Source organism: Mus musculus, chromosome 8 (assembly GCF_000001635.26).
Source record: "Mus musculus strain C57BL/6J chromosome 8, GRCm38.p6 C57BL/6J".
Classification (NCBI taxonomy): Eukaryota; Metazoa; Chordata; class Mammalia; order Rodentia; family Muridae; genus Mus; species Mus musculus.
Window position 1 is genome coordinate 104,799,191 of NC_000074.6, and position 12,421 is coordinate 104,811,611.

Below are 12,421 nucleotides of genomic sequence, written 5' to 3' on the forward strand. Positions count from 1 at the left end.
GGCAGATGAAGTAGCAGCTAACAACTCCTATCTCAAACAGCAAGCAGGAAATAGAGAGCACACTGGGAATACAAGAACCTTTTGAAACCTTAAAGCACTTTGAAAACCACAGTGATGTACTTCCTCCAGGAAGGCCCCCACCTCCGAATCTTCCTCAAATAGTCACCAACTGGGGACTGAATATTCAAATACGGCAGGGAGATGGGTTTCTCACTTAAACTACCACTGTGGTAGAAAACAGTTTGGAAAAAGTTGTATATGCTGGGGACTGCATTAGGGATTTTTGGTTTTTGTTATTTTTGGTGCTCTGAAAAAATTTTAAGATCAATATCTCAAGTGGGTAAAGACATACTTTGGCCAACACATTTACAGATTTCTGTGCATGGTCCTGGCCTTGTCTGTCATGTGGCAGTGAGACCATGTGGCACAGGAAACTGCTAACCTCATGGTAGAGAGAGCAAGAGAAGCCCGCAACAAGATATGCCCCTCAAAGGCCCACTCTCCAAGAATTGTTTCTTCCAGCTAGGTTCATCTCCTAATATTACCACATCCCTAAATAGTGCCACCAGCTGCAGACCAAGCCTCCAACACAGGAGCCTGTAAGAGGTCAAATCTTATGCAAACCATAAAAGCTTAAACATCAAGTATAGTTGTATTTAGAAAGGAACTTTACAGAAGTAATTAAGGTTAAATAGGACCAGAAGGTCAGGCCCTAATCCCGTAATCACGTTCTTACTAGAATATATCAGAAAGCCTTGGGTCCTGCCCCTTTATTTATGGCAGGAAACAATAGCTGTCCCTTAGGGAAGAGAGCTCATTAGAAATCTACGTTGTTGGAACCCTGATCATGGACATGTAGCCTCCATGGCTGAGAGAAAAAAAAGTGCCTATTATTTAGGACACTCAGTCTGTGTCAATTTTGACAGGGAAGCTGAGATGACTAACCTTCTAATCCAAGAAACAAGAATCGGAGTTCCTAAGATCTGACAGATAAGTTGGGAGGGGTGTTTATTTTTTACTAATCTCTTCGGTCCCAGTCCTCAGACAATACCATGGTGGTCACATCAGTGATGGATGATGGCATCAGACTAACAGGCAGGAATTTAAACCCCAAAGCAGGGGAGCTTGCTTTCTGAGTGGTTTCAGTAGCAAGACTGTGGGAATTGCCCCCTGGAGTCCCTCCTTTCTCTTCTCAGAGGCTTGCTTTCAAGATACAAACAATGACATCAAGTATGAAATACATTAGCAAAAGGCACACAGGTACAACTCCAGGTTTCTGGACAGGAAAACTTTAGGAGCTTGGAAACCCCAGGAAGAAGACCATAGAGAGGAGACATCTCATGAAGAGATCCTATCAAGTTGTGAATGAGCTTTTTGGCTTACTTCAGCATTTGCATGCATAGGTCTAACCCACACATCATGCCAACATACATGCTATGGTATAACCTGGGTCCAAGTTTGGTCACCCTTACCCAGTCTGTGTATACCATAGAAGGAACAAGGTAGGTAACTTAAGCCCTGTGTATTATGGGAGGAACACTTCGTTTTAGCTAAATATTAATATAGAGGACTTGAGTAGAACCATGAGCCATCTACACTTAACATGTACATAAAACACTACACCTAACACCAGCAGGACATTTCATCTTGACTCTACTTGGAATGTGTATTCTAGTTATCTATATGTGCATGGGTGCATGCATAACATGTATTTCTGCTTTTCAAGATCAGAAGGCAATCTGTGGGAGCTTGTCCCAGGGATTGGTGTATTCAGGTCTTCATCTTGGTAGCAAGTGCTTTAAACCTATCGATCCACTTCACTGGCCCCACATGGAACATATCTGTGGTAGCAATGTATTACCACACAAAATGAGTCTCAATGAATTTTTTAAAAAATTACAGTGCTTATGAAGCTTCTCGAGAGGAACAGAGCCTAGTGTGTATCTCAATGTAGATTTATTAGACCACCTTACAGGACACAGGCTGGTTAGTGTAATAGTGGTTGTCTTCAGAGCTTCTGTGAATCTCATTGCTCTTTAATCCACTAGATCAACTTGGCACTGAAGACCTTGAGAATTCCTAGAAAGCTCTCTCCTCTTCAGTTCGAAGAAGCTGTACTGCATTTTCAGGGAAAGACAGTAGTAGAAGTCCCAGCAACAGAACAGAACTCACTAGCAAGGGGCACATGGGGACAGATAAACAGCATTGCTTTCCCTCAGCCCTGGTTACGTCTAGGACACCATATAGATGATGCCCAATCTGCGACAGGGTCTTCTCCCATCATCCAATTCTTCTTGGAAATACCCTCAGAATCCCATCAAAGCTGTGTTTCTTCATTGATTCCAGAGCCAACCAGGTTGACAAGCAAGCTTAGTCATCACCATACCCACCCCAAAGATTTCCTCCACACTAACCAGGGAGGAACTTCCAGCCTCTTTTGTGGACTCTACAGAAGATTCTATTGTGTGAGTCCTACCATCTTCCCTTTTCCTGGTTCACATTGGATACTCATCTCTCTAAAAATCCATAGATGATGCTTTTAAAAACAATTCCTGTCCCTGCTAATGTGATATTTCACACCAATATGGCATTCATATTGATATTTTCCCTGGCCACGAGCTCACCCTTCAATGAACTCTTTCAATCTGGAAGTATGTGTCACTTGGGGGATTTTTTATTATTATTATTTCTTTGGTAGCTTGATTTTATCTATTTCACCCTCTCTTTTCACAGTTATCATTCACATAGTCCCCTCTTCAGTTTTTCTAATCTCTTGTATTTCATTTTCTATACTTCTGGTATGTGCTGCTTATTAACAAAATACATTGTGTACTGTGGACATGTTTTGTTCTCTGAGGATATTCTCATTTTCCTTTTCTTCCTGTTATTTGTGTCTTGGCTCTTTCATGACTCAGTTTACTCTGGCAGACATCAGTTTAATGCCTTGCCTGTATGTCTGTGTCTGTGTATGTTGTGTGTCTGTGTGTTGTCTGTGTGTGTGTCTGTATGTGTATATGAATGTGTGTATATGTGTGTATGTTTGTATATATGAATCTCTGTCTGTATATATGTCTGTGTTTGTGTGTATGTCTTTGTGCATGTATTTGTCTGTGTGTATATCTGTGTGTGTTTGTGTATGTGAGTGTGTATTTTTGTGTTCTAGCTTACTTACTCTCTGGCTCTTTCGCTGTTGGCTCTCTTGTATATCCCAGCACCACCTGCCTAGGAATGGCGCCATCCACACTGGGCCGGACACTCCTCTATCACCAATCAAGAGAATTCCTCATAGACAGAGCCACAGGCCCAGTCAATCCTTCAGTTGGTACAACCTTAGGTAATTACAGCCTGGAACAAGTAGCCAGCTGAAGCTAAGTAGGAAAACATACCGTTGTAAATATTGGTGACGTAGGTAATTTCTTTCCTTCATGCATAGTTTTAAAACCCATAAGAAAAGTAAGAGGAAGTAGAGAGAACATTCTTCAGGCATCACTTGATTTTGAGATTCTAAAATTGCCTACTACAGATATCCAGTGACTTCTCAGCACATGCTTTCCAGGAGCCAAGCTTTCTGCCCTCATTGTGGTATCTGTTCCAATGGCAGGAAGGTTGCCGGAGGAAGCACATGCACACTTACTTTGTGTTCCCACTCTTCTTTCTCTTTCTCCAGCTTTGTGCTACAAAGGCAAAGGCCTTAGCTTGCTAGCCCCACATTCCTAGTATCCAGAGAAGTACTGGGTATGAGTTAGATGTCAAAATTTTTGTGTAACTGGATGACAAAAAGCATCTCCGACATTCTTCCAGAGACTACTGGAGTCAGCAGTGTGGAGGGTCAAGGCAAGCTAACATAGTCAGCAGGGTGGAGGGTCCAGGCAAGCTAACCTAGCTCTAATATATGAACTAGGTCATCCAGACTGGCTGGAGAGCAGGGATTTTGTGGTTTTGCTTGCAAAGGCAGCCCCATGTTTATGGACAAATGGAAATTTGACCTCAGATATTCCTACCAGCCTGGGAGAACTTTGTCTTTAAACCTCTTTGCCTTGTCAGCAAGCATCTTCTTGGATGCTGATGCTTGCAGCTATGCTGTGGGTCTTGGGCATGTCGTCTCCATCTCCTCCTACTCTATGACTCTCTCATGTGGGTAACCAGACCCAAGCAAGGCCCAAGGGTCTTGGCATTTAAACTTACCTTCAGGAAAAGATATGTAAAATACACAAGGGTTGCATTTAACAATAAACACTCATGACCTCAGAAGTCGGGAGAAACCATTCTGAGACTGACATTACTGAAGCTCTTCCTCCTGTATTTTGTGTTCAGGGTCCTCTAGAACATTCCTCTACGTGTCTATTCCGCTTACCAATATGCTTCTGGAATTTCTTGTTTGTTCTCTTTTACTTCATAAAAATTATATTATGCTATAGATATTTGTATGCACTTTGCTTTCCCCTTTTGGGGGCCTTGTGGAGGTCATGTGGAGATCACTCACAATGATCCACTTACTGCCTTTAATTAACTTTCACTACTACATACTATGCCTACTGTAGGTTCATATGGACCATGGATGCCAAATGTAGGAAGAAGAGCTTCAGTAGAATCAGTCTCAGAATGGGTTATACCAACTTTTGGGGTTGGGTTTCTTTGTTATTAAAATTAACACCTTGTGTATTTTACATATCTTTTCCTGAAGGTAAGTTTAAAGGGCAGGGTTGACTCCCTTAGACCTTGCTTAATATGTGTGCTATATATACTGTGAGTATTTCTGTGTTAGTGAATATTTGGATTGTTTCCAGTCATTTTTTTAAAATGCTGCAAATATTACTGTAATAATATCTGGAGGCAAATGTGGCATTGCTGAAAACTAGGTCTACCAAGCTGTAAGGAACACTCAAAGTAAAGGAATGTTCTCTTTACAAAAAAAGGAAAAAAGAAAAAAAAAAGGAAAAAAAAAAGGAAAATTAAATACAAATGTAGTTTTCCTCTTAGTGCCAGGATTTGCCACTGATGAACATCTTCACGTGTATATTGTAGGCAATATTCTTTGAGTCTGTCACATAAAGCTTCAGTTTATGATACACTCTCTCTTATCTTCAGTTAAGCATTTCTTCACCACATAGTGCAGAAATAATTTTATTAACTATTTTCTATCCCAAGAATATCTATTCTGGGGGTTGGGGAGACAGCTCAGCAGTTGCAGAAGACACAAATTTAGCTCCCAACACTAGTGCTGAGCTGTTCACAACTGCCTGTAACTCTGTGCACATACATACACATGAACACACACACACACACACACACACACACACACACACACACACTTTTTAAAAAATCTTAGAAAGAATAATCAGGCATTTTCTATATTTTAGTTTGGATCACATCTCATCGATTTGTCGGAGTTAAATAGATATTTTGATTTTCCTAATTGAATATTGTATAACATCAGTTGCTGTTTTTTCACCCTGGGAACAAGGATCTGATAAGAAGCAACTTAAGGGAGGCAGGATTTACTTCTGCTCACAGTGTGAGAGAGCACTCTCCATCACAGTGGGGAAGGCACAGCTAGAGGAACATGGTGTGAGGCTTGCTCACATCTGGGCAGATGGGTACTTAAATAGAGATGAATGCTGGGGCTCAGCTTGCTTTTCCATTTCCCATTTCTATTTAGTTCAGGACCCCAGTCATGGAAAGTGGATGCCCACACTTAGAGTGAATCTCTCCCCCTCAGTTAATCCTCTCCGGAGATGTTTTCACAGTCATATTCAAAGGAGTTATTATAGCTCTAGAAATACCTTAATTCAATCAAGCTGCCAATCAAAGTTGACCAACACATACACAGATAGACAAATAGACTTACAGATACACACACACACACACTCACACACACACATAAATACATATATATATATATATATACACACACAGACATATAAACAACATACACACAGACACATACTTAGACATAAACAAAGTCATATACACAGATATAAACAGATACGAATATACACACAGATACACACATATACTTACATAAACATATGCAGCCACAGACATATAGACATTCACAGACACACAGACAGACAGAGACACACAGATAGAGGCACATAGACAGAGACACACAGACATACACAGACTGACATATACACACATGGACACACAGAAAGACAAATGTAGATAGACACACACATAGACAGAAAGCAGGAGTGGGTGGGTTGGGGAGCAAGGGGAGGGGGAGGGGATAAGGGATTTTCAGAGAGGAAACTAGGAAAGGGGATAGCCTTTGAGATGCAAATGAAGAAAATATCTTATAAAAATATATTTTAAAAGATGATACCCTGCTATGCTTGCAGATAGGAGCCTAGCATAACTGTCTCCTGAGAGGCTTCATCTGAAAGACCCTAGTGGGGAAACCCCCACTGAACTCCTGATTCGGCATGCACCCAAGAATCATGAACAGAACACAGCACCTTGATGTAACAACTTAATGGCAGAGCTCTGGGTAGAAACATATCTCACACAGGAGACAGTGGATTTGACAACGAGGCTTGGAAGCTAGGGGTTTTTATAGAAAAGGAGTGGGGCTGGGGGAGGAATTGGCACGGTTTCACATGATTGGTCCATTTAAACATCAACAGCCTGCTAACATTTAACTTAGGTCAGAGGGGTGGGAGATAGGGAGGCAACTGGCCTTCCCCGGGCATGTCCTGGTCTGTTGTGCTATGTTCTCAGCCCCAGGTTTCAAAGCTCACAAACAACTCTTTGGGCTATTTGACATACATTACATGAATCACAGGTCTCAAGTTTTATTTCCTTTCACATCCAACAGCTGATGGAAACAGATGCAGAGACCCATACCAGACATTAGGCAGAGCTCAGGGAGTTTGCAGGAGAGCAGGAAAGGATTGAGGATTGGGCAGGGCAAGGACAGCACCAGAAGACCAACAGAGTCAACTAATCTGGGTCTATGGGGACTCACAGAGACGGAACCATCAACCAAAGAGCATGTATGGACTGGACCTAGGCCCCCCTATACATATTATAGCAGCTGCGCAGCTTGGTCTTCATATGGGCCCCCCAACAATTGCAGTGGGGGTTGTGTCTGACCTGGACTCTGTTGTCTGCCTTTGGATCCCTTTCCCTTAGCTAAACAGCTTTGTCTGGCCTCAGTGGGAGAGGATTAGCTTAATCCTGCTGAGACTTGATGAGCCAGGGCAGCTTGGTACCTGGGGGTGGAGTGAAAGGAAATTGCAGAAGGAGGCTGGAGAGTGGAACTGGGAGGAGAGGAGGGAGGGGGCTGTGACCAGGATGTCATATAAATAAATAAGTAAATTAATGAAAAAGGGCATTTTATATATAAACTGTGGTGAAAGATATTTCCTTCATTTCTTTATCAGTTCACTTGCCTTTGTATATAGGAGGCTGACTGATTTTAGTGAGCTAATTTTGTATCCAGCTATGTTGCTGAAAGTGTTTATCAGCTGTAGAAGTTTTCTGGTGGAATTTTTCAGGTCACTTACACATACTACCATATCATCTGAAAATACAGGTGCTCTGACTTCTTCCTTTCCAATCTGTATCCCCTTGATTTCCTTCCGTTGTCTTATAGTTCTGGCTTAGAATTCAAGTACTATACTGAGCATGTATGGAGAGAGTGGATGACCTTGTCTTGTTCCTAATTTTCCTGGAATTGTGTTCTGTTTCTCTCAACTTAAGCTGGTGTTGCCTATGGCCTTGCTGTAAAATGCCTTTATTATGTTGAGGTATTTCCATAATCTCTTCAGGACTGTTATCATGAAAAAGGAGCTGCTGGGTTTTGTTGAAGGCCTTTTCTCCATCTAATGAGATGAACCTGTTTTCTCTCTTTCTCTCTCTCTCCTCTCTCTCTCTCTCTCTCTCTCTCTCTCTCTCTCTGCACATGAATGACTTCACAACTGTCCCTTCTACACAAATTGAAGGGCCTTTGCATGATGGTGTAGATTGGTGCAGAGCTCATGGGACCTTCCTCCAAGCCACCATCCACAGCAGCAAGGACTGGGGTTACAGATGGTATTGAATGGAGACACTGAATCTGTGGAGTCGTTTATTGGAGGCAGGTGAAGCCATGGCTGCTGGAAGCACTGCAGACCACTGAAAGGAAATGCTTGATGTTCTGAGGGGAGGGTCACTAGACTTGGGGGCTGGACAGAAGGAGCCACTCCTCTAATATCTCTGAAGTCTGAGGTTGCTCAATGTAGCACCTCATCGAGGAATTCAGACTGAGACATTTCAGACTCTTTACCATGTACTCTGTGTATCCTGGCTGGGTTCTCCCGGAGTCTGAAACACAGGGCCTCGGAATGTTGGTCAGGTGAAGATAAATGTCTCTAAGTTTGATCTCAGTAGGAGCCTGCCATCAGTGTACTTACAGAATCACAGAGAGATGAAGAGGAGATGGGCACTTAAAGAGAACCACACAAAAATAAAAAGAAAATATGATTTTTAAAAAATTTTTTATTAGGTATTTTCCTTATTTACATTTCCAATGCTATCCCCAAAGTCCCCCATACCCACCCCCCACACTCCCCTACCCACCCACTCCCCCTTTTTGGCCCTGGCGTTCCCCTGTACTGGGGCATATAAAGTTTGCAAGTCCAGTGGGCCTCTCTTTCCAGTGATGGCAGACTAGGCCATCTTTTGATTCATATGCAGCTAGAGACAAGAGCTCCAGGGTACTGGTTAGTTCATATTGTTGTTCCACCTATAGGGTTGCAGATCTCTTTAGCTCCTTGGGTACTTTCTCTAGCTCCTCCATTGGGGGCCCTGTCATCCATCCAATAGCTGACTGTGAGCATCCACTTCTGTGTTTGCTAGGCCCTGGCATAATTTCACAAGAGACAGCTATAGCTGGGTCCTTTCAGCAAAATATTGCTAGTGTATCTAATGTTGTCAGCGTTTGGAAGCTGATTATGGGATGGATCCCTGGATATGGCAATCACTAGATCGTCCATCCTTTCATCACAGCTCCAAATTTTGTCTCTGTAACTCCTTCCATGGGTGTTTTGTTCCCAATTCTAAGAAGGGGCAAAGTGTCCACACTTTGGTCTTCGTTCTTCTTGAGTTTAAGGCAAAAGACACCGTCAATAAGACAAAAAGACCACCAACAGATTAGCATACTGAAAATATGATTTAAATGATATCATAGATCAAATGGACTTAACAGCTACCTGCATACAGTTCCATCCAAAGACTAGAAAGACTACAGAATACACAGTCTTTTCAGCAGCCCCTGGGACTGTCTATAAAACAGTTTGTGTATTAGGACACAAAGCAAGTTTGAACAAATATTTTTAAAATTGAAATAATTTCTCCTATTTTACTACAAAGCAATAAATCTCCCAACCCACACCAAGAGAAACTATGGAACACACACACTCCCGAGAAGATTAAACAACACACATGGTTTGGGGTGAGGTTTGGAGCAAGGGTTACTGGTATTTGGAATGACTTCAGAGTCCATGCTACGCCTTCTGAAGCTGGTGGGGGTTGGGGCGTGCACTATGAAAAAGCAAAGCAGATGTGACCTTGCCAGTCTGATAAGCACTGGCTCTTTTCCTTTGCCTGGTTGTACAGTTCTCCTGCAAGAAAACCCACAATACCCTGCACTGCGCCGTGGACCTCCCATCTATACCGTGTTGGGTGCAAATTCCTACCTGGCAAGCCCACAACCACTTCCTGTTGGGAAACACAGTGCACCCCATAGCAGCACAAATTTATGCCCAGGAATTGACACATGGTCCTGAATCACTGTGCTGACCTCCTGAAGGCCCTGGTCTATGTGCTTAGCATCTCCTCCTATGGGTGTGTTCAGTGTGAGACTCTGAAACAGGCAGGTAGGAAAGAGGTCAGAGCTGCCAACAGACTCAGAGACTGTGAGAGGGCAGGTGGCAATGGATCAGGAAGGGAGGAACTTACAGGGATGCCAGACAGCAGTGAGGAAAAAACACCTCCACTAAAACCCACTGGGTGGCTCCTGTAGCACACATGGGGTCAGTGATACCTGAGGACACTCAGTACTGAGGATCCAGGACAGCAGGAGAGAATCTGATAGGTACTGGGCATGGAGCTCAGAAGGACCAAGCAGATGGTCAGCAACAGAGAGGCAGATGGGACATTTCCCTTCTCTGTGTGTGGCTATTGTTAGACTGCGGTTGCTGATGCTGTGGACCCTTAGATAAGGATGAAACTGCTAATACCTTCCCAATATCTTTGTGCTCTGATTTTTCAATCCCTTGGTCAGAGAATTACCTGAATGTCCCAAAAAGGACTCTAGAATGTTTCCTGGCTCAGAACATCCAGAACTTTTCAGTCTCATACCCTACAGCTGAAGTGAGAGGCCCAGGTTCTCTTCGCAATGTATCTGACCTTGGGCAAAGGTACAGTTTGGGTTCTAGGGCAAAGAGCATGGGACTCCGCCCTGCTCACACAGTCTTCAGTCCCTTATCAGAAGCTAAACCAACAGAGTACTGGGCCAGCATGTGCGTTGCACACCTTGATGCCTCTTAAACCTAGACATTCATTCTACTGAGAACTCTGGCAAATTCCTACCATGTCCTCCAGTCAGAGTCACTTTGAGGAAGCCATACTTCCCTTAGCCTGTGGTGCTTGCCTGCTCTCTCGCAGACTCTGAGGGGTAACTTGGCCTTATAGGCAAGAAAATCTGCCCAGTCACCCATGGATGCTCTTCTGAACACTCCTGGTTCAGGTACCTGGGTTCTGAACCACAGACGACTAGAATAAGGCACGGAGTTGTATCACATTCTCATTTGTGGCACCCAGAACTGGCTCATACACAGGGATGTCAAGGTGACGGTGTCTTGCACACAGTCCCCAGGATTCCTTAAGAAAACAAACATGGACCAGGTCTGGCTCCACCAGCCTGTCAATCCAGCATTCTTGATGGGGTGAAGTAAATGAGCAATTCTCCAACTGATGTCAGGCAAGAATCCATTCACACTGCACAAACCCCAGGATGCATAGGATGTGCTAGAGCTCACAGCCTCAGGAGATCCCATCTCTTCCTCCGCATCTCTAGGTAATAAACACCAAGTAGGAAAGAGACATTTTCTTCAGTGATACATCTACTGGGAAATTGCCCATTTGCCTCACCCAATTAGTTACTGTAATTGAATTTATTGGCTGATTAACAACAATTAAGATGACAACAAAGTAGAAGAAGAACTTGAGCCGAAAGGAGAGAGGGACAAGAGAAAGTTAGAGGGGAATAACTATGAGCTAATATCTCATTCACGTGAATGAAAAGGTCATAATGAAATCCACTATCATGTATCATTAGTATATACTAATGGAAAACATAAAAAGAACTCTAACACTATGAATAATGATGGTTGTGAAGATTACATGGTACATCGAGACCACATTGCTTTTGGAGAGGGGTGTTTTGAGAAAGAGAACATTAAGATAGTGTGCTTCCTGCTGGAGGCCTAAGCATACTCTGATTTACTCCTCTGCCATGTGTAATACTACAAGGTCTGAGATTCTCATAACGATGACAGTGAACTTTGTTTACAGTGCCTCATCCCTGGCAGATTTATATCCAGTGTACATTAGCAACCACCCATGATCCCATTCACCAACAAAGAAGAGGTTTCTTACTAACCCTTTGAGATGTAACTTCAGAAGCCTCCAAAATCAGATGTATGGCTATGGTAACAGGGAGACTCTCTTGAGACACCAACACACAGGCTTGAGTGTGTCTTGTTCTTTCATTGGTTAACTCTCTTAAACCCCTGTGCTAAAAACTTGGCAGCATCTCTTCTTTAAAATGCTACCTCTGAAAGAAGTAGACTGCTAGGGAGAGGAGACTGTTGGATCTGTTGATGAAAACCTCACATAGATCTCTAGGGATGCAGATATCTTGAGCCATCACTCAGCCTGGGGTGGTCTTTGAGTCATCCTTGCTCCTGTAAGCAGTCTTGTCAAAGTCCTTCCTAGAGATTCAGGTAGGACCAGAAACTGATGGGTTCTGACAGTCGATACTCTTCTACTATTCCGGGGGCCAGAGCTCATGCCTTCTGGCAATTTATTCCTGTTGATAGCAGCAGGGAATTAAGAAAAGAAACTTAGTTACTTGGACTCTATACTCTTTAACTCAGAAGCCACTGTTGGCTTGGAGTTTGTTAACTCTTCATAATCCTGAGAGAAAAAAAAAGAAAGAAAAAAGGCCAGGCGCGCACACACACAAACACACACACACACACACACACACACACACACTGGCTGAAGCAGAAAAGGGATATACTACTAGTTTAGTTATGTCTTAGTTTTTATAGCTTCTCAGACAAAAATTCCCTCATAGCAATTATCAGGTAGAATCATTATAGTGAGATAATTAATTACATGTTTTTCTAAGCACTTACATTTTATAAATTCA